Source organism: Meriones unguiculatus, chromosome 11 (genome assembly GCF_030254825.1).
Source record: "Meriones unguiculatus strain TT.TT164.6M chromosome 11, Bangor_MerUng_6.1, whole genome shotgun sequence".
Taxonomy (NCBI): Eukaryota; Metazoa; Chordata; class Mammalia; order Rodentia; family Muridae; genus Meriones; species Meriones unguiculatus.
In genome coordinates this window covers 109,941,859-109,961,209 of record NC_083359.1, presented here as the reverse complement: position 1 = coordinate 109,961,209, position 19,351 = coordinate 109,941,859, and the positions used below count along the sequence as shown (strand labels likewise).

The following is a 19,351-nucleotide window of genomic DNA, read 5'->3' as shown; positions in this document are numbered from 1 at the left end:
CCTTCTTTCCTCCTTCCCTCTCCTCTCCTTTCCTTCCTTCCCTCTGTTCCTCCCTTTTTCTTCCTCCTTCTCCACATCTCCTGCGTTAGCATCCCAGGAGCCCAGAGGGCACAGAAGCAGTCATCACAGCAGTTGTCAGGAGGAGAGTGGGAGGGCGAGATGGCTTAGGGATTTTTGCGGCCAGATGACAGGCCAGGCCTTGTGCCCCAGGTGGTGATAAAGGTCTGTGTGTAGGAGAGACACAGCGAGGAAGTTCCTGTGGTCAGACAGCCTCAGGTAGGGCTGTTGTTCCCTCCAGGCGGAGAAGTGATAAGCCCAGTTCACAAGGGAGTGAAAGTCTGCTGGTGGCTCTTCAGGAAGCTGCCGGAAAAGGACCGGAAAAGGACCAAAAAGGACCGGGTAGCACTCCTGAATGCCTGTAAACCTCGAATTTGGGAGGCTGAGGCAGAAGGATTGCTGAGCGTTTGAGACCAACCTGGGCTGCATAGTGAGGCCAAGGTTAAGCCTGGGCTAAAGATCAAAACCCCCGTCTGAGAAAACCGACTGTCACCAGCGGCGAGGGAGGGGCACACAGATGACACTGTGAGGGGCATGGGGAGGCCCCGAGGAGGCCCACACTTCTGAAACTATGCTTTCCTGTGGCTTTCGCGTCCTGATGCGCTAACAACATTCTGGTGTGCCATGGGAGTGAGTTCTTCATCTGACCCAGCAGTTCTGAGCGGGACAGCTGTGGGCCAAGGGTGAAGCTCAGCCTTGGCTCTAGAGGTGGGCGAACCCTGTCACCCCTCCCGGCTGCCTGGGACACCCTGAATCCTCCTCAAGATGCCACCCAGACTATGCACCACGGAGCTGGGGGGGGGGGTGTTTACCACTCATGACTATTTAATTATGGGGCTGACAAACAAGGAAAAAATAGTCACATGATGATTTCAAGTCTGAGATTGCTTCAGCAGCCGGTAGAAGTAACACCGGGTTGTGCAATTTTAGGGTGAAAAAGTCATATCTGATGGTCTGATGGCCTGACCATCCACAAAACACCATTATTCTGGGGAGTGACCCATAAGACAATGACACCCCTCCCCCATCCTATCAGCAAACAGAAGGAGAAAGAAAAAGGGCTGTGTTCAGCCATACCTAAGGAGCCACTTGTTGGCTATTTTATTTCAGAAATGACAGCAAGAGGCCAAAGAAGTAGAAGGTAGATTTTAATTTTTTTTCTCACCCGCCTTTGTTCCGGTTAAAAACATTCCCAAAGCTCCACCTGTCTCTCTTTATCCCGTGCTCACTCCACCACAAACCCACTTGCTCCTGAGTCTCAGCCCACCCATTGACACCCCCTTTCTCCCCTGCCCCTTCTGCTCCTTCCCCCACAGCTTCCGGCTCAGGGGTCATGCCCAGGCAGCCAGATGCTGGCCAAGATTCTTACCTCACTCAGCAGCTCTGGACGGAGCTGGCAGCACAGTGCTGGGTCACCTTGGGAGAAGGCAGGAGTGACTGGGGCAGTGGCCTGAGGGCACAGCCAGCACCACTCTGGTCTGGCAGTCCTTCAGCTATGGCACATAGAGCCATTTCTAACCATACATGAAGATGTCCTAAACTCAGTGCAGAGCTTGTGCTCAGATTTCCTTCTTCAGCCCCGGGCGGCTCCCTTTAGAGGGCTCAGGCTGAGATAGTGGCCCAGTGGCAGCCTGCGGGATGCGGCTCAGATTCCCCAGACCCTGACCGTCAAGGCATCTGTTTACCTTGACTTGTTCCCACCTGCTGAAGTGAGAGAGGCTCTCAAGGACCGGGAACCAGGCTGAGACTGCTCCAGAAGCCCCAGGGACCTATAACTGGTCATCTGCAGGGTAGCCTGCTCTTTTTCAAAAGGGCTGTTGCCAAGTTGCCTGTTTGCCAGGCCTCTGGGCCTGCATCCTAGTTGCTTTAGTGTGATCAGGGCCAAGGTCACAGGCGTGCTCCGAACTTCAGCTAACATTTCTCAAGTGAAGCCCATGGGGTGTGGGTGAAAGTGATTTAGCTCGACCTCCTAATCTTTCAAATAAATGAATAACCCACAAAATCATATGTGGTACAGGTGGACACATACAGGGTACAGGCAGAGATCTAGTGTTTTAGTGACTCTCCACCCTGGAAAGGCCAGATTCCAGATCTGCCACCTTCTCCCTGAAAGGCACACTGGAGGGAAGATGGCAGGTGTGAATTACCCCAAAACAAGTCGGGACTAGTGAAGAGGGAAATCCTCCCGCCTCAGCCTCTCAGGTGCTAGGATTACAAGGCATGAACCAATATGTCTGGCTAAGATGGAAGGTCTTGGTCAGGGAAATAATAAAATCAGTGCTTGATTCAAAAGCATGGGTGAGACAGAAAGCAGCTTTCAGAGAGAACGTGACATGCTCCCCACTGTCTATCCCTCTCACCCACTACCTTGCCCCCTCCCAGCATCTCCCTCTCCCGTTGGGGTGAGCAGTGTGTGCCCCAAGAATATTGTGAAGGCAGCAATTCTGCTTCCGCCGAGGAATTCCGGAATTCCGCAAGCCTGGTGCTCCCCATGAATCCCCAAAGCTCTACCCAAAGTGTCCTAAGTCACCAGAGGACCGACGTGACTCTCTAGGAAGATGCGGCCAAAGCCTTTTCTTTTTCTTTTTCCTTTTCTCTCTGGTGCTGGGGGCTGGGCCTGGCCTGGGCCTGCTAGGCATGTTGGCAAGCACTCTGTGGGCTGTTGAGTTCTAGGCCCACCCAAAGCCTTATTCTCTCACCTGCGTTCCAAAACCCGAGGCAAAGTTCTGTACCCAGTACGAGGAGCCCGTATATTTGTGGACATCGTGCTACCAGCCGAGAGCAAGCTGAAGGAAGGTGGGGGGAACGGACAGGCCGCAGGCGGACCGCGGCAGTGGAGTTACCCTCATGGCCGCATACCTGATGCCAGGGAGCTGTTTCCTGTGCGAGAACTTTAACCTCATTTGAGCCGTTTGTTTTCCTCTAGTGTAATTTAAATGTCCATCTGATTTCTAATGCACAGCAGATATTGGGGGACAGAGCAGCTGAAAAAAAAAAAGATTTATTCATGTGAGTGCTCTATCTGCATGTACGCCTACACACCAGAAACGGGCATCAGATCACATAGATGTTTGTGCTGCATGAAGAGAACCCGGGGCAGTGATCAAGCTGTCTGAGTCTCCCCCCCCGCTGATGCTGCCTGACCCTTCCCGGGAGACATGAGCAAATGTCATTCCCCCCAGACAGGGCAGCAATGAGGCAACAGGGCAGGATGAGGCAACGCGGCACTCAAGTCCAGCTTAGCGAACCGCTGAGTTTAGCTAGATTTGCTTACGGCAGCCTGGGTGAGGGGTTTCTTAGAGGAATGTGGACAACTTACAGGCGGCTACAGTGCCAAGGAAAAGTGTCTTCCCAGCCATTGTTAACCATGTGTATGTTCTCAGTGAAGAAAGCATCTCAGGCGCCACCTCATGAACGTGCCTTCTACTTCTCATGTTGACAGGAAAGCTTGTGACAGGGCTGTCCGTCATAACCACCATGACTTATGACCCCAACAGCCATGGGGATTCCTGGAGGGCAGAGTCCCCCAAGCCCTGGTCTCTGTGAACCCCGTGCCTTGGCGCCTCAAGCCTAACTTGACCGTGTCAGACACATCCCCTTCGCTAAGTCTAGTGATTGACAGTTCTTTCTCCATGGATAGTGTCCATCTCTACTGAGAGTGACCGCCGCCAGTAACAACAGTCTAACTTTCGAATAACAGAACTTGGAGGTGAGAAGTCACCTTAGCATTTTGCACAACCAGCCCAAGCTCACACTACAGTCTGTGAGGGTGACAAGGAATGAATCTCGTCTCTGGGCTCCTCAACGCTGGCTCCCTCTCGCCTTGCTAATTCACAGTAAGTTTGGACCCACAGAAGTTGAGGACAAAGCTGGACCCCGTGCTGGGCAGGAAGCCCAGGAGTCACAGCTGAACAGCGCCTTCTTTCTTTCCACGTCGTCTGGGACCCAAACAAGAATCAACTCTGTGACAATAATTCATTCAGTGCTGCCTTGGCGCAGGCACTGTTTTGGGAGGTGACAAGTTCCGCAGTGACCCAGGTAGCCGTGTGTCCTCTGCGGAGAGGCTGTCGGAGTACAGGGATGGCAGCAAGGCCAGCAAGCTGGGGACCTGATTCCGTTCACTCTCAGAGGTCAGCAAAGGCTTCCTGTGGAAGAAAGCCTTTCCAAATGGTTTTGTTGTTGTTTGTACTATTGAGACACTGGTTTCTCTGTGTAGCCTTGGCTGTCCTGGACTTGCTTTATGGACCAGGCTAGCCTCAAACTCACAGCGATCCACCCCTCTGCCTGCCTGCATACTGGGAGTACAGGCATGTGCCACCATGCTTGGCTTTCAGAAAAGCCTAGGTGTGGGAGAAGACTCCAGAGGCAGGCGAGAGCAAGCTAGCCCTGGGGATGAGCATTCTGAGAGCCACAGTGACTGGATCAGGACCAGTGTCACTTTCTGAAACTGAGTGTGGCCAAGAGTCGTTGTTGGAAGTCGCTGGGAAGGGAGGTCCCCTTCAAGTGTGGGGTTGTGTGGCAGGGTGGCCGTCAGCTCGCTCATGGCCACTACCCTTTGTGTGCCTGTCAGCTCTGCTCAGGCCTTCTTGCTTACCTCAAACTTGTACCTAAAGCTTCTCTCCAGTGGCATTTTTTGGGAATACTGGGGTCTACAGGTCAAATTCTTTTTTTCTCTCTCTTTTATTTTTTCCAAATGTTCCCCTCTGCTGTTGGCTAAATATATATATATATTTAAGCACTTATGCCCTGTTGGATAATTTGCAAATTTTAAAACATTAGCCCTGACATAACAAGAAAGAAAATACACTCAACTCCCTTACCCAACAATGCAAGGCAGCACAGAACTAAATGCCAAACATACACACCAGACAAGAAATGATTAAGGAATGCAGGGAGAGGGGGGTTGTCTTGTGGCTGAGGACAGACCTTAAGAGAAGTTAGAGGCAAGTGGCTAAGGCAGTTACTCCAGAAGGAGCCTCCAGCTGGAGACAACAAAGTAACAGCCATTAGGAGCTCAGAGCTTGAGTCAGCCCACTGTGGAAGGAAAGATTCAGGAAGATGCAGCCTGGTGCTTACCTACTCTAAGCTGTAGCCTGTCTTCTGTCTCTCTGTCTCTGTCTCTTTCTTCTTTTAGTTTTATTTTTCAAGGCAGGGTTTCTCTGTGTAACCCTGGCTGTCCTGGACTCGCTTTGTAGACCAGGCTGGCCTCCAACTCCCAGAGATCCAATGCCTGCCTCTGACTCCTTGAGTGCTAGGATCACAGGCGTGCACACCAGGCCCAGCTATCCTGCCTTATCTCACTCAGCTGAAGCAATGATGAAGGACCCTCTCGGGACCACAGGATGAATAGCGCCGGTAAAGCGCCGGTGAAATGAACAGCAATGGTGAGGGTGATCCCATCACAGAGGGCCTTTACTTAGTACCAGACAGGAGGCAACCATCCCTAAAACAGTCCCCCGGGGGGAAAAGCAACCTTACTTATCCTCAGGTCTAAGTAAGAAAACAAAACCCCCAACGCTTCCACTGTGTATAAATAAAAAGTGTCATAGGCTGGACTGGTCTGCCTAGGGTGGGGCTCCCCCTAAGCACAGCTGCCAACAGAAGCTGGACTCGAGCCGCATGCACACCAGAACATGCACTTGGAGTAGCATGAAGAGAAACAGGTTGAAGCACTCTTTTGGGGGGGGGGGTTGTTTTGAGAGAAAATGCATTTTAATAACACATTTGCTTTCTCCAAATATCTCAAAAAAATCATTTACACATACATAGTATAAAAATTTCATTTCACTTTGTTTTTTTCATATGAACTCTTCCAAATTCATCTGTGTATTTTTAAACCCACAGCATATTTCCACTCAAATGCTAAACTTGCATCAGAAATACTTGATATGTATTTATATTTCACTTGATTTATGGCTGAAAAAGTATTCACATACCTGATTTATTCCAAACATTCCATAACTTAAAAGCTTTCCAATATCTAGTCTAAGTACCAAAAATAATTTTCTTTCTTAATATCTACATCCATATTTTCCAGTCTAGTTATTTTATTTTAGAACCGACTTTAAACCCCATCAATTTCAAAACTGTCTAAGTAATTGGTTGACTTTGTGTAAATCTGTGCTATTGTTCATGTATTTATTTGTTTGTTTAGCGAACACATGGTGGGTGTCGTCACAGCCCTTCTGTATGCATGTCATCATGCCTAGTTTCTGTGATGAAACACCCTCACAAAAAGCAACTTAAAAGGGCTTATCTTAGTTCATGGTTCCAGGCTACATCTATCACCAAGGGGTTGCCAAGGCAACAGGGACCTTAGCAGCTGGGCCATCACATCCACAATCAAGAGCAGAGGGACATAAGCGCGTGTGCACGCGCACACACACACACACACACACACACACACACACACACACACTCACTGCTTGGCTTGGTTTTGCTCTCAGATATAATCCAGGGAATGGTGCTGCCATCTTTAGGCTGGCTCTTCTCACACCAGCTAACACATTTGAGACCCCACAGACACGCCCAGAGACCAACTGGACCTAGACAATCCCTCACGGAGACCCTCTGCTGAAGCAGTTCTCAGCAGTGTCCAGCTGACAATTAAAAGCCACCTGCACAGCACACACTCGAGAAAACATGGGATACTTGCCTTTCTGTCAACTCACCAGCAACACGAAATTCAAAGGGGTCGTCAGTGAAACAAAATTTCTAAAGTCTACTTTACTGTCTCAGTCTTTGCAACTAATTTGCATAATGTTCTTGATTACAATGAAAATCTGCATACTAAATGATTGATTCATATTATTTAAAAATTCAGTTTCAACATAGGCCTTTGTGCCCCCCGAGCTAGATTACAGATAAGCTTTGCTCTCCTTGGGGCTCCAAATCAGCTCATTGACGTACAGGCTGTGGAGAGACAGAAATTACCCTGCTATCTTAGGTTATTGACTATCTGCAAATATTCTTCCGGCTTCAAGAAAATCTTACGGAAGAACTAACCATGAGATCGTTACAAAGATTCTCCACCTCTCTGCCAATGCTTTTCTTAACAGGTAGGTGCCTGCTCTGCTGCCCATCACCCTCTCCACTCCCCAAACACCCTCAAGACCTCTTCCTCTCTCATGATCACCTCCCTAGCTTTATGATCCACACACACACACACACACACACAGCCTTGGCAGAGAGCACACTGTCTTCTATTTCTGCATTCCGCTGAGGATGAGTCATAGACGCGCACACCTTCAGGATAACTGAGAATTCCACCCACCAGCTCACTGAAGCCGAGCACGAACATCTTCAGCATGTATCAGTTACTTGGAGCAAAGAGCCAGGTGTTGGTGGGGCATGCCTGTCAGCCCATCAGCACCCAGGAGATAAAGCAGGGAGATTTCCGTGAATTTAGCCAGCCTGGTGCCACAGTGAGTTCCAGGCCAGCCTGGGCTGCACAGTGAGACTCTGTCTCAACAAACAAACAAACAAACAAACAGAGGAGTAAAGAAACAAGCAAAGGATGAGCTTCTTGCTTTGAAACTTCAACAGTCCACCAAGGTGTGGTGAGACCCAGGCAGAGACAGGAAGAGAGCTGAAGCCAGCTTCTTAGAAATCTGGAGAAGACCCTGTCTCAAAAGCCAAGGGTCAGAGGTGTAGAGCCCTAGCCTGGGGTGTGAAAGGTCCTGGCCTTGGCACTGAAGCCAAGCAAGGAAGCAAGCATCACAGGCAACCCAGGCCTCGATCTGCCTTTTAACCACCCTTCACAGAAGTTATGCATTTGTCAAAACAATTGTAAAATTTGCAAATGCCTGTGCCATGAATTCAACGTTCAGCTACAGGATGACAACACTTAAAAGAAAAGTTTGAAAACCCTGTGAGGCAAACATATCCAAAGTATCAGTTTGTTGTGTCCTGACATCACATGACTTCTGCAGCTGGAGAAAGTCCTTAAGAGCTAGACGAAGCCACCGGGTTTCAGGAAGACTTTGTATTCAAGGTCGATTGTTCAGTTGTTTAACTGTAGAACTTTCAGGTTTTCCCTCCAGCTTCATTGAGGAATGACCAGCCCTGATGAGACCTGATAGGCTAGGGTCAGATGGAAGGGGAGGAGGTCCTCCCCTAGCAGTGTACAGGGAGAAAGGCATGAAAAGAGAAGATGGAGAGAAGGTGGGATTGGGAGAAAATGAGGTAAGGGGTTACAGCTGGGATACAAAGAGAATAAACTGTAATTAATAGACAAAAGCTGTATGTGTTTAAGACACATGCATCTGATAAGCTCTGTGACGTGATTACCAAACAAAGCCAAGTATTTAGCGAAGGAGTACCCTTTCCTGAGTGGTGGGAATACTTCAGATTAATATGCTTCATCAGTATCTAATTAATACATTGTTAGTTTGTCTTTTCCTGGGCTGGAGAGTGAGCCGTAGGCGAGCATTCTGCCATGCAGAAACCCCCACCCCAGGAGCCATTGTCCTAACCGCGGCTGGCAGATCTCCACACTGTGACGCAGATCTTCGGCTTACAGGCCAAAGGCAGCAGCAGGTGAGGAGCTCTCCATTTCCCTCACCCCACGCCCACTCCCGTGACCACCATGCTCTTTAACTCCTTGGGCGCCACACGAGAGCTGGTGCAGCATTTGTTCTAGTGTTTCTAGCTTATGGTACTTAGCACAATGTCTTCTTCCAAGTTTACCCATGATCCAGGAAATGTATTTCCTTCCTTATAAGGTGGGATCCTATAGATATAAATGAATGAATGAATGAATGAATGAATGAATGAATGAGTGAATAAATAAATATTAGTTAGTTAGTTTGTTTTTTGAGACAGTTTCTCTGTGTAATAGCTCTAGCTGTCTGGCTTCCTGGACTCGCTTTGTAGACCAGGCTGGCCTTAGACTCATGAAGATCCACTTGCCTCTGCTTCTCGAGTACTGGGATTAAAGGCGTGTACCACCACACCTGGCAGATATAAACATTTATCTGTCTGTCTGTCTGTCTGTCTGTCTATGTCTATCTCATGTTTTCTTTATCCATTCATCCACTAGCAGGCATTAGGCAGTTTCTGTGTCTTGGCTACTGTAAAATTGTAAATTCTACTGGAGAGAGCAGAGTCTAAAGATCTCTTCAAGACGCCGATTTCATCTCCTTAGGACCAATAGCCAGAAGTGGGATTGTTGAACCATATGGTAGTTCTGCTTTTAATTTTTTTTTTTTGAGGAACTTCCAAACTGTTTCCCTTAACGACTGTGCTGAGCTTATAAAGTTATAAAATGTCTCTCAGATCTTTGCCTTATATTTTCCAACAGAATTTCCAAGATGAAGATGGTAATGTCTTTGGACACCTTTCCATCTAAAAGTGTTTCTCTTTTAAGTATGGGAATTCAAGTCGGTCATCATCCTTACCTGTCATTCATCAGGACCATCCTTACCTGTCAGTCATCAGGACCTTCCTTACCTGTCAGTCAAATCCAGATCTCAAGTCCAGAATGCCTTCCTCAGTTCTTACTGGGTCTCCGGAAAGACCCCTGGCCTCAGTGTGGCCTTGGAGCTCCCACAGAAGAATGTGGTAAGCAAGGCTACTCTTGAGTCTCAAAGACCGCAAGGATTCAGAAGGTCTGCCGTTCCCTCTTGTTGGAACTGAAATGTTTCCCTGCCTCGCCAAGCTCAGGAAACTGTTCGTTTTGGGCTCCCAAGGACTTTCTTTGTCCAGTCGCCTGACTGTACCTTGTGAAGCTTTGTATCCGCTACAAGGAAGCTCTTTTTGGCAAGCTTTCCCTTCTCTAGAGCCTGTCTGCCTTGCCTCTGGAACAGGCCACCAGCCTCTGGAACAGGCCTGCTGGAATGGATATCTTAGACACTGGTTCTCAGTCTGACTACTGCACTGTTAAACCAGTGGACCCCAGAGAATGGGAATGTCCCCAGGGATCTCATGCTGGGAGGAGGAGGTGCTAGCCAGAACGGGAACCTGTGTCCCAGAAAGAGATCCCACGTTCCTGCTGTGAGCACACCTTACAAGGTGAGAACTGAGCCACACAGGACCACCCTTGACCAGGATGCTTAGACATGCGTGGCCTCGGCTCTGAACTTCCATCACTTCAGGACCCTGAAGATGGCCTTGGAGGAGTTACTGGATCTTTTTGTCGGTCTTGTCAACATGGAGTAAGTATCCCTTTTCTGCTTCTCACTTTGAATTTGGCTCTTATGATTGGCTTACAGAGAGCATCTGGCTCCATCTGGCTTGGGCCGTAGGATGTGCTGCCTCTGTGCCTTCCAAATGCTGATTTTCTCCTCTTCACCTCAGAAAGACTGTCCCTTCCACCACCTGTCCCCTGTGGTCTGGAGAGCCCCGGCACAGAGCCAGGGGTACTGCAGGGGTGGATAGCTCACTTCTCGCCCGGTGCCACGTGCTGGGAAAACAACTGTTCCGTGTGCTTTCCCCGGTTTTCTCCTGTTTGCTGGTGAGCAGGCAAGCCCCGTTCTGGGAACATTTGTCTGGAATCTCCACAGCAGGCGGTCTGCACTGCCTACGTGGGTCAACACAAGTGCTTTCCAGACAGTTCAACAGCTTTCTGCGCCTGCTTTCTTCCCTGCCACCACAGACAGGCTCTCCCTTCCTCTCCTGGCCTTTTTTTCTCCCCAGAAATCTGAAGAGCCTTCCCTTGCCTTTGTTTTAGCGACCCATCTGTCCCTGCAGCCTTCCCTCTGCTGCCGCCACTTCCGAGTTGCTTTTTCAGCGGCGGGTTGGGGGGGGGGGGGCTGGAGACTGTCTTCCGGGATCCCACTCTTTCTGTGGGAATTCCTCCGCTGTGTCTGAGGTTGGCAGTCTGTCTTCTGGCTGGATCAGATGTAGGCGGCAAAGGGTTCTTCCCTCTGTCGGAGCCCGGATGCCAGCTCAAGCTCGCCATTCAAAAACAGAAGACCCGACCCTTCTCTCTCCAAGACCTAAAATTGCATGCGTATATCAGCATATTATTCCTGCAACACGAACGCTGTCGAGAATAGAACAATCATCCAGTCACTGGAGCATGTAGAGCATTGTGGGTGGAGGCTGTCTTCCCCTCCTGCTGTTCTCACAGGGAGAAGCTTTCACTGAATTTGCGTGTTTGAAGCTGTTCCTTACTGATACCATTGGTGTGCATGTGTGCCGTAGCACCTGTGTGGAGATCAGAGGACGAGTCTGTTCCCTCAGTTCTCTCCTCCACCTTTACTTGGGTGCCAGGGATCAAAGCGAAGGCTCAAGGGCGTGCAACAAGCATCTTTACCCACTCTAGTGAACCATCTCGCTAGATCTGAACCGGGGTTTTCAGGGCCCATAATGTGCGCATGCATGTGTGTGTGTGTAAGAGAGAGAGAGTACACATTGTGTTTATAGTTTAGGGACATGAAATACGAAGTTTTCTTTGGATGAATTTGTACGCATACACATTTAGACTTTCCGTGTCTTAATAAGCGATCCATGATACTTTACCTGTTTTAACCTACTTCATTAAGGTTTTCACTTTCATGAACCCTTGTGCACGGAGAACGAAGACAAAACCAACTTCCATTTACGGAGGCTGAGCATCTACCCCGAACGTGGCTGCTGTGGGGAAACTGGAGCCCGTTAACCGTGGTTTCAGTGCAGCGTCAGCCGCTGCAGGGAGAGACCAAGGCTGCGCATGTGTTTTTGTTTATGTCGCTTCGGGAGGGTCTGGGGAGAAGGAAAGGCTACGAGGAGGAGGCATGCCCACCTCTGCTGTAAACACGGCTCGGGGAACCTGCAGTGAGTCAGGCGCTGTGCTGTTTCCTGAAGCAGCGTGTCCCCTGAGCAGCCTCAAGTGAGTGTGATTGCCCGGCCTCTGGCACGGAGAAGCTGGGGCTGCGTAGACTAAACCGTATCTTCCTCCTGAAGGCCAGGCCTCTTTCCACTCAGAGAATGCACAGACACGTTAAGCCCGACGTGTCCCAGACTGCTCCGTGCCTTTGTTCTCCTCACTCTGAATTCCTCCCACTGAACGGAACCAAGCCTTTAGTTTATTTCCTATCACTGCAAGAAAGGCGGTGACCTACAGCAGCCTTCGGAAGACCGGGTGAGAGTATTTGGCTGATACATCCCTGAGGGAAGCAAAGCAGAAACTCTGCCGGGGCAGGAACCTGGAGGCAGGAGCTGAGGCAGAGACCCCGGGGAATCCTGCTCACTGGCCTGCTCCCCAGGCTCTGCTCAGCCCATGTTGGTATGCCACCCAGGGTCACCAGCCCATGACTGTCACTGCCCAGTGCTTTGGGCACTCCCACAGCAAACAGGAAGACACTCCACAGGCCCATCGGATGGAGGCCTCTTCCCAGATGACCCAAGCTTGAGCAGGTTGTCAAAACGTTAACCAGCAGAAGCCTCTTAGAGGAAGGTCGAATCCAGAACTTCCGGCTGCAGATACTTCGCTCTCCAGTGCCCAGTCCTCACCTTTGACATTCCAATTCCCACCCCTCCTTTAACCACCAGGCTTTCCTGCCTGCTCTGCTTCCTAGCCCCTGGCCAGCCGCACTGTTCCGTGTTCTCCAGGTAGCTGCTCACACCCCCAGCCCACTGCCTGCTCCCATTCGGCTCTCGGTGTCCTTCTGTGACTGTGTGTGTCCACAGCCCACTGACTCCTGGAGTAGACTGGCCGGGTCTGGCCTGTCACTGTTTTTCATCCCCTAACCAGAAGAGAGGGGGCAAAGGTGAGGGGGCAACAGCTCCTTGTCTGGGAGTTTACAGTTCCACGGGGTTGGGAAGGCAAGCGCACAGGATTGAAGGATAATTCAAGAAGATGCTTTAGGTGTTGCGCAGACCTAGTTTCCACAGTCGGGCTTTACTGATGTGAATTTTCACCTCTGTTGATGAACTTGTCCCATTTGCTGCTGTACCCCAAACAGCTGGCAGGGAAAAGCCTGTTGTTTAAGAATAATGGATAATTTTGAACGAATGAAAACACTAAAGACCATTATCTCAGTTTCCATCTAAGCAGTGTGCTCTATGGTTACACCCCCCCATGCAATTCTTAGCAAGAACAAGGGTCTATGGTAGCAAACATCCAGTCCATCCTGTTGTCATCTTTTGTCAGAACTCCTGTTGAGCATGGATGGATGGGAGGCCTGTGGTTTCAGCCCTGAGTTTCAGCAAAAAGCACAGCAGGTGACTCCTGCCTGGATCCTTGGAACTCAGGAGACTGAAGGAGTGAAATTGGTGAGAGTCTAAGGCCATCGTGGGATATAGAGTAAACTCCAGAAGAGCCTGCTTGAGGAGTCTCAGAAAGAAATGTTCCTGAGCGTGACAGAACTAACCAAGGAGCACAGAGGAGTATCATACATGTGAGCATGACCCTAAGAGAAGCTCTGCTTCATTGCTGCCATGTTCTTCACGAGGAGCCTGACACACAGGAAGTGCAACATGTAAAATGGAGCTTATAGTCATCGGTACTGAGACTCGTGGTGGCCCCTCCCCCTTCTCCCCTTCCCCCCTCTCTCCCTCCCTCCCGTTCTTTCCTTCCTTCCTTCCTTCCTTCCTTCCTTCCTTCCTTCCTTCCTTCCTTCCCTTTCAGTAAGATGCTGAGTAGCCCAGGCTGGCCTCAAATTTCCAACCTTCCTGCCACAGCTTCCTAAATGGTAGGATTTTATGAACGCACTCATCTGGATTCATACAGTTTGTTGGTGGTGGTGAGGGTTTGTTTGCCTTTTGTCATTTTTGAGACAGGATCTCGCTAAATGGCTGGCCTGAAACTCACTATGTTGAGCAGGCTGTCCTGGAACTCAGAAATCCACCTGCTTTTGCTTCACCCAGTTCTGAAAAACTGACAGCTTTTGTTCTGGAAGTCAAAGCAGCAGCTCTGAAAATGCCTGAGTATTTCCAACTCAGTGATTGCTGACCACCCCGCCAACACACACACACTGCAGTTACTGTTTCACCCAGGTGTAGACAACAGCACACTCCTGCAGATAAAGATCAGTTTGTTGGCTTTTCATTCTGATTTTTCCCTGCTTGAGCCTGAGCAGTAAGCCAATCGGCGACTGCTGACTGCTGACATTCAGCAGCTGCGTGGCTAACAACAGCCTCGAAACTCCCAGACGCTTCTTCCAGGTACACGGAGAAAGGTCATGTGCACGCGCAGACTTACATAAACGCCAAGCACACACGCAGGTTTCTACTTCACTGCTTTTCATGACATGCCCAGAGGACAGTCATGTGGCAAGGCCTACCCCTCTGTTCTTCCGCCAGGTCAAACTCGAATACAAGACGTGGCATAAGGTATTCTCCTGTGGCTTTGGAATTTTCATTTTCGGCTGTGTGTTGTGTGAAACACGCAAACCTTTATGGTGAGGAAGAAACGTCAGGAAGCTGATTTCTAAAACAGCAAGCTTTAGAAAGTTCTGAGTGTTGTCTGAAGTTTGTTTTCTTCCAGTCTCATTTATTTCAAACATGGCTTCTGTTAAACTTCCTCTGACTCTTTCTTCCCAAACCAAGTGAGGTGTTTTCCATGGTACGGTAAAGAACACGGGTGGTAAGCTTCTGCTCATCCGAGTTGTTGACTGTGCTCATTTCATTTTGTTTTATTTCATTGTGCTTATTTCATTTTGGTAGTTTTATTTACTTTTTCCTTCTGTTTGTGTTTTTCTCACAAGGTCTCATGTTGCCCTGGCTGCCCTCAAACTTGTTATGCATTCAACCTGGCCTCGGACTCCTGAGCCTTCTTCCTCTGCTTCCCGAGTGCCGACACTGCAGTATGCGCCAGCTCAACCCACAGAGATTTTTGCATTTAAGTTTGTTCCTTCTCACTGGGCTGATTGTAAGGTCCACGCTTTCTCTCTTCATTTCTAGCAACTGGCCTACTGCCCAACATAAAAACACCTATGGAATACGTGTAGGATTTTATTTTTATAGGGTGGGGAGCTTGGCCAGCGCAGGCAAGGACAAGGGTACACAGCAGGAACTGTACAATTCTGATTCCTCGTCTGTAGAGGTCAAACACTGGGTAGAGCAGGTGCAGCAGACATTTAGGATTTCAGCCCGGTGGATCACAGCTTCCCAGCTGTGGAGGGAGAGTGAGGACAGTCTGGTGTATTCACACCTCGGCTCCCCTTCAGTCCACCTACAGGCCCCTGTACCCTCACCACAGCAGTCCCCCGATTGCCAGCGCCCTTGTGAAAAGTCCTGGTTGACCAACACAATAGCCCACAACAAACTGCATTAAAGTGAAGAACTTAGAGGAAAGTTTATAATGACAAAGAGAAAAATGGAACCAACAGGAAGTTGACCTCCCACCTTGCCCTGCTCTCCACTCACTGGAATGCTAATCATCTCAACACACCCCGAGATAAGCCACCTGTAACTTTAGTCCTTGAAAACCTATAAAAGGGCTGGGCATGGTCGTACTGGTCTTTAATTCTACCACTCTGGGAGGCGAAGGTAGGAAAATTACAAGTTTGAAGCCAGCTTAGGTAATTTTGCAAGATCCTGCCTCAAAAAACAGGCAAGTGCAGAGTTTGGTTCAGGAAAACCAGATTTCCATAACTTCTAACTGCTCACATGGCAAATTATTACTCAAAAGATCGTCTTTCACAGAGTGAGGAAAATCTTTGGTAAGACAATTTTGTTCAAGGCAGGGTCACACTGTGCAGTCCTGGGTGGCCTGGAACTTTCTGCAGTCTTCCTTCCTCTGCCTCCCAGGGGCTAGGTGGACCCGTGTTTGCTATCCTGTCCAGATGTGGATGGTTCATAGTGTCCAAGGTTCTGTCTGGGACCCTGATGTATCTACTAGTACCTACTTTATTCAAGACAGAGGGTGGGAAATAGATTTTTGACAAATACCTGTGTGTAAAGGACTGTGTATGGAAGGTTCATTCCTTCAAGTGCTGTCTTTCAGGTGCCACATTAAAAACCCATGTCAACCCTTCCAAGGAGGCTGTGCACGCTTTTTCTTCTTTTTCTGAGTTCCTGTATGAATGCAGAAAATAAGCTCTGACAAGGTGAGAGACGACGGGACCATGACTTCACTGGTAGGGTTCCCACGCTCTCGTGGATGGCCGTGTCCACGCACAGAAGGGCTGCCATGACTGGACTCAGTGGCTCATAGAATACATTAAGTTGGGTCTTTTGATTTGTTTGTTTGAGACAGGGTTGCGTTGTGCTTTTCTTCCCCCAACCTCTCTCCCTCCCTCGTTTCCTCTCTCTCTCACTCTTATATCCATCCCCTTTAGCACTCCCCTGCCTTTTGGACAGTCACCATCTCTTGAGGTGCTGGGCATTGAACCTGTGGCCTTGTGTATGCCAACAAGTGCTCTACCTCCGAGACACACCTCCAGACCTGTACACTATTTGTGATAATATTTAGGTGACTATAGAGAATTTTGATATCAGACTTCTCTTGCATAACAATAGAGAGCATATTAAAAATAGATGCCCAATCTTTTCTCCATATTTTCTGATACAGTGCATCAGATTAGGGGTCCAGGAGTTTGCATTTCAATAATCACCTCAAAGATTCTGACACAAGGAATCCAGTAAGTGCACTTTCAGAAGCTACTGAGAGCTGAAAATGATACTGCTCGATACTGCCTATCTATTTCAGTAGAGCTAAGAGCAGCGAAGTAACCCAGTTCCTGCTTTCTTGGTGTTTCCAAGTCTTCAGAGGAGGAGCATGCCGCCATCTGGGAGAGTCTGGGGTGGCAGGTCCTGTGAGGACGGGAGTAACACACACAGGTGAACATAAGGAGGCAGATCCCTGAGAACAGCTTCACAGAGGGCAGCTGTCTAGCTGGGCTTGGGAGGAGAGACGGTTCAGCCAACAGTGATGAGGGGATCATGTCAAGATGCTGGGACAGGTGCAGTGTTGAGGAAGCATGAGCACCCGTGGGTGACCGTTCGAGCTAGAAGAAGAAAGCACACGCAGTGGGGCTTGCCTCTGGCAGGTCCGGAGTCTCACTGAGTTTGGATCCTATTCTGTATGTACTGGTCCAGAAGACAAGTACAGGCAACCAAGGAAATGCTGAGAACTGGAGAAACAGTCTTCCCCAGGGAAGAGCACACATCTGGCTATCCAATCCCAGATGGTCACCCTGAAAACATTACATGGACTAAGCAGGTTGTATTTACATACTTATGAATGTATTACATATACATACACCCATATATACATACATGATACATATAAATGTCTATATAATCTCAACAATTAAAGAAAAATAGGTTATGAATTTGAAAGAGAACAAGGAGGGTGGCTTGGAAGGCAGGGAGAATGATCTAATTATAATCTCAATAAGAAAGTACCCTCTGGAAAGGCAGCTGGCCGGGATCGTGAAACTTATGAATCGTGATTCATTTCCAAACTGTTAAAGAAGTTTTGAGCCTTTGTGAGGTAGTCAACTTACTCTGGATTGGATGAGCGAAAGAAACCTTCTAGTTGCTGACGCAGTCAGAGCTTCCTTGATTGGGAAGATTGGATACAACCTTTTTTCTTTTTCGAGACAGAGTTTCTCTGTACATCCTTAGTTGTCCTGTAGCCCAGGCTGGCCTTGAATTTACAGAGTTCTGGGATTAAAGGCAGGAGCCACTGACCACCTGCCTTTTTTAAAAGTCTTTTTTTATATTGGAGATTTCATACAAGTATTTCTTGTACATCAAACATATCCCCCCATTAATCCCTTTAAGTCCCTTAGCCAACGTCACATCTACTTTTGTTTTGCAAATACATCAGGATTTAATGTACCCATGTAAAAATCTAGGAACCACAAACGTGAGGAAACAAGGGATTTATGTTTTGAGACTGGCTTAATCAGTTTAATAAGATTATCTCCAGTTGGATCCATTTTCCTACAAATGGTAACTTTGTTCTTTATGGTAGAAAAAAATTGTGTATACATATTTCCTTTATCCATTCTTCTGGACACCTAGGTTAGTGCCGTAATTTGGCTAAGCAGATGCTTTGAGTGTAGGTCTACAACTCTACACTTCTCGATGCCCCTCACTCATCAGGTCAGGCCCCTTCAACTCAGTTGTTTTTATTACGTCAAAAGGAAAAGGTGTGGCACTTAGGAGAGACGGCAGAGTAAAGGGGACACTGTTGGGGTCACTTAACTGTCGAAGCAGCGTATGGAAAGCGCTAACAAAAACTCACACGAACAGTCCTGGCTTTAAATGTACCGTCTAGACGGTATCTCCCAGGAAGAGGTCCCCGACCCCCAATCGGAGAACCCCAACTGGACCAGAGGGGACCGAGGGGGGTCACGCGGGGCTAAGTTCGAGACGGGAGGCTGCTTTTCAGAGGGCGTGCACTCGCGGGCGCCTTTCAAGTGGCAGAGGCAAGCTCGCCCAAACCCCACGCGAGAGCAGCGCGGCACCGAAACCCCGGGGAGGTACACACGCACTCCCCAGTCCCCAATTACGCGGTTTAGGACCGGACGGGACGAAGGCCCGCCCCCGAGTCCAGCCCCGCGCTCCGATTGGACAGACCCCGCCCCGCCCCCTGACGCATCCCCGGGCGTTCTCGGGCGCCCCGTCCTCGCCCCGGTCCTCGTTGGCAGGGTGCGGAGGACGCGCCTCTCCTTCTCAACTGCCCGGCTGGCTTTCCCTCGCCCGCCGTCCCGAGGGCGCGGAGCCGAGCGCAGGCGGACGCGACGGCCCCCAGCGGCGCGGCGCTTCCCCTCGCTCCCTCCTCCCGAGGGCGGTCTCCGCAGTTGTGACGCACGCGGCACCGCGCAGCGCCTTCACTTGTGATTGGCTGGGGCCCGCGTCTGTCACGCAGCCCCTCCCTTCTGCCCGGCCGGCCCGGGACTCCTGACTGACACCCGGAGGCCACGCCCCCTCCCCGCGCGCCGCTGAGCCCTGCGATTGGCTGAGGGAACGGGCATGCTCTCCCGCCCCGGCCCCCTCCGGAGCCTCCGCGGGCTGGTGGGACCCCGCGGAAGTTGTCAGTCAAACTCCTCCCCGCACCCCCCGCGAGGACCTCCCCCGGGCCGCGCGAGCGCGCACGCACGCGCACCGTGCCCCCGGCGCCCGGACCAGCCGCCCGCCCGAGTTGCAGCGGTCGCTCGCCCGGCGTGCTCCGTGGGCGGTCGGTGGGCGCGTGGGGGCGAGCGGGGCGACGCTCCGAGGACCCGGGCGCGGGCGGCCGCCCCGGGCGATGAGGGGCCGGCGCTGACAGCGGAGCGAGCGCTTGGCGGCGGCTCGCGCGGACCCGCGATGGAAGCGCCCCGGGAGGAGGCGCCCGGCCGGGCGGACGGCGCGGGCGGCAGCCGCTGAGGAGCCGCCGGGGCCCCGCGCGCGAGGGGGACGCCAGCGCGCCCGCCGC

The 19,351-nt window shown here is 50.3% G+C and overlaps 1 long non-coding RNA gene across 1 annotated transcript; it reads left to right on the top strand.

The window, feature by feature from the left end:
• The first annotated feature begins 8,400 nt into the window (after window positions 1-8,400).
• On the top strand, window positions 8,401-15,792 carry LOC132646432 (uncharacterized). The gene is made up of 3 exons (XR_009584699.1): window positions 8,401-8,595; window positions 9,359-10,211; window positions 11,544-15,792. It is a non-coding gene; the product is annotated as an uncharacterized LOC132646432 (long non-coding RNA).
• Window positions 15,793-19,351: the final 3,559 nt, after the last annotated feature.